The sequence below is a fragment of the Limulus polyphemus genome, unplaced genomic scaffold, assembly GCF_000517525.1.
Source record: "Limulus polyphemus unplaced genomic scaffold, Limulus_polyphemus-2.1.2 Scaffold1576, whole genome shotgun sequence".
In the NCBI taxonomy this organism is placed as follows: domain Eukaryota; kingdom Metazoa; phylum Arthropoda; class Merostomata; order Xiphosura; family Limulidae; genus Limulus; species Limulus polyphemus.
Window position 1 is genome coordinate 250,030 of NW_013667186.1, and position 4,139 is coordinate 254,168.

Here is a 4,139-nt window from a genome sequence, read left to right on the forward strand (position 1 = left end):
CTCAAAAACCCCTACTGAAGTAGGCCACCACATGTCGTTTTCGCCCACTTTCTTAGACAACACTCCTCCAATTCCGACATTACTAGCATCACAATCCAGTATGTATGGCAGTGGGGGATCTGGAAGCTTTAAAAGTGGATCAGAAGCTAATTTTTCTTTCAATGTATCGAAACCCGAATTTTAGCGTTGTAAGTCCGCTGACATACCGCTGTGCCACTGGGGGGCGTTGTTTTTAGGATTAAAAGGACTAACATTGAAATCAGAAATATAACATTAGCACAAAGCGAAAATTTAAGGCTTTTAGCTCCTCTACACATTCTACGGTTATATCAAATTTAAGTCCTTCTTAATAACACGATTTACCATTTCTAACTCTCCAAAATACGTTTTTACGACAATATTTGTTAGTCTTCACATTCACACTAATAATTGCTTCGAAGTCTGTACTAAGTTTTACGTGTGTGTGTGTGTGTTGGCTCTATGACAGTTCTCAAGAGCACGCTGAAAAATATCGATCACGCTGGTTACACTTAACTGTGCTTTCATATCTTTAATGAATGTACACATCACGAGAGGAATAACATCCAGACAAACAGATGCATTATCAGTCTTTAAACACACGAGAACCAAGAGAAAAAATATTGAATTTAAATATTTTTATCTCCGCTTGTACTGATATTACTTCATTATATGCACGACATTAAATTAGACCGTGAAAAGTGTAGATAAAACTGTCACCTTTGACATCCATATTTCAGTATTTGATTTGTTACGGGGAAAAATGAAAATGCACTTAAACTATCTAACACTAATTTTAATAGTACTTATCCAATAACCCTCAGTTTCTTCATCTTGCGATTGCATACCCACTTCACCAGTTATTTTCTCAAACATTTGTCGACAAGCACTTGCAAACACCACCCAATCGGTGTTATTTGATATTGGAGGAAAGATAAAAACACAAGGCAATGGCTAGAACTGAGAAACTTTAACGGCTTTGTGAATCAAGTGTTTTATGCCAAACTTCAGAAAACAAACTACAAGATAAATTTGAAAATATCTACAACAATAAAGATGGTGATAATATACATGATATACAGCACATATAATATATTTTTATGTCACAGTTCACCGTCTTTGTTTCAAGCTTAACCTTAAGCTGACAATTAAAAGTAGTTTTAAACTCAATTAGCATGATCAAGAAGCGCATTAACTTTCCATTGTTCCTAATAACATATACAACATGACCCTTAAACAATGAATATATATATATCTGTTTCCAAACCATTTAAATAAAGAAATACAATAAAACAAATACAATTCAAAAAAGAAACACACACGAAGACAGAATGTTACAATACAAAATTAAGTACACACATTAGCATAAATAAACCCTTTAGCATAGAACCACAAAACCAAAAGCTTTAACACTGAACCCCTACCCCGTTTACAAAAGGATAGTCTAACATTCTATGTGAAACATAAAAATTAAAACATTTTAACAGACATGTAGTTGATACAAAATGACATAAATAAACAGTTTAAACTTGAAAAGAAAACATGTCATTTCTTTAGACTCATGATAAGACAAACCTTTTACATTGTTGGTCAAAACACAAACTGGAACAATGTTTTGCAAGATAGAAAATGCAAGACACAAAGTTCATGTTATGTGACTTAAAGGGGAATGCATCTCATATTCGACACTTTATGCCAAAAATCACACTGTGATGATTATTATGCTGTCAGTGAAGAAGGATAATGTCTTTCATATTCAACAATTTATGCCCCAAATCGTTCAACTGTACATGATCTGCACTAGTTGCATCACTTGTTCTACAATTTGGTTTTACATCAAGAAAGTCATCACCATCGTTAAGGCATTGAATAAACTGCTAACTGGATCACAAGATGGAGACTCCTTCGGCCATGGTTGAGTCTGGCTTTACCCTTACACGCCACTCCTTGGCCAGATTATAATATTTCCATTGCAAGATAATTGGAGGTTTTAGCATACAAGAGAATGGAACGAAAACCACTGGATGATTGGAACAAAATCGCTAGGAGAAGTCCAGATTGAAAATGCAATTCAGTTAGTCAAAAAGGTCAGCCAGTTGTGTAGGTTTAAAGGGTCCACAACCATTACTTTCCCCTAAAACTACTTTTAGAGGCTGAGTAATCAGTGAGACCAGAGACACTTCTTTAGTGTTCACATGTGCATCGTGTGTAATATACCCTTAGATCATTTATACCCTCGTGCTTGTGAACTGCTCAACCTACTGGCCATCCTTGCGTCCCTGCTTGTCCAATACTTAACTAGCTATGCTGCCACTATTAATATTCCCAGAGCAAAGAGCAGGAAAACACTGGCTCCTCCACTCGTATTCTGACACAGATCAGTTAGAACCGTCTTTCATTGTGAACTGAGAACCAAAGGTAAGTCGCCACCTGAAGCGACTACTATTAATCACATTGTGGAATTAACTGTCACTCTTAAAGCACACACACACAAAGATGAAATTATCTCCAGAACAATACATTAACTATTAAGCGACACTTGGATCAAATTAAGTGAAAAATAAATACATTCTTTGGTATGTTCTGATGCAGAATTTTTAAGCTGGAAAAATATGCAGGATTATAACAAATGTAATTAACCTTATAGATCTTTGTTTCTATACTCGCATAGCCTTCTGGTATGTGATGTATAATAATATCGCAGTACTTAAAAACAGTACATACGTATGTATAAAATAGGAAATACAGACAACTGTTAAGAACTGTCACTTGTCTTTTGTTCTACAATTAGAGTAAAATTTGTAAATATTTATAACTGTTTCCATTAAGGAGAAGGAGTGTGTTATTAAAATCGTGTAATCGAGAGTAATTCAAACCATTGTACGAAAATATATATATATATATATATTGTACGAATACCTACCCTACCTAACAATAAAGTTGCCTACTAAGAAAGACGTGTATACATTGTATTAACAACAGAATTATTAAATTACGGGTTTTAAATAGCATAACATGGAAGATTGCTGGTAACTGGTGATGGTTGTAAAGTACAGATCCAGGAGAAACTACCCTACCTAACAATAAAGTTGCCTACTAAGAAAGACGTGTATACATTGTATCGAAACCCGGTTTCTAGCGTTGTAAGCACACAGACATACCGTTGTGCCACTGGGAGCTATATAATAGGACTCAGTGTGTGTGTGTGTGTGTGTCACATAACTCCTCCTAAACCGCTGGTCGCACTGACTTTTAACGACTCGTTCCCGTTCCCGAAGTGTGCACAAAGATGAAATTTGTCACCCCACCCCTTGGAGAACCAGGGGATTTCCTGAAAACCTATTCTCATAAACTGTTGAACTCACCAACTTCTAAATGGTGCCAAGCGAATTGTCTTGGCTTCGAAGTTTGCACAAAGGTAAAAAACCTTTCACCCAATCCCTAGGGAATTCGGGTATTTCGCAAAATACTCTTTTACGGGGATTCCCCGAAAGCGCACCCCTAAGTTGGTATTACTTTACATTAAAACACGTAAATAGATAGGCCTACTAATTACTGTTCGTAACTTGGTTAAATAAATTAAACTTGCATTATAGCAGCAACCATCGTTAACCCGAAAAAGTACAAAACGGTAGTTCAAGCATTAAATTTGCATCTATAAATGTGGGTCATAGGCCTATGAGTTCGCTAGTATATAATATTTTTTAAACTATCAATATGTAATGCTATCCTGTTTCATTTTTCTGACACAAATTAAAATTTTTGAGCTGTTTGTTTTCAGTGTAAAGCTACACAATGAGCTATAGGCCCCGATTTTTAACGTTTTAAGTCTGTAAACTTACAGCTGACCCCACGGGAGATGACTTCTTTGTTCTTTAGAGCACTTTGGAACACTTTCATTAACCACCCCCGAAAAAATGTACGTTAGTGTAACCTATATAATGTGTAAAATTTAGTATATTCTAATCCATTATAGTGAATGGCACACGACGAGACACACATTCAGTATGTAATGCTTTTGAATACAAGAAGGGAAATAACGCATCTATAACGACAAAGAATATCAAAGAAGTTTATGGAAATGTTTTGAACGTTCGTAAGTGTCAACGATGGTTCAGTAA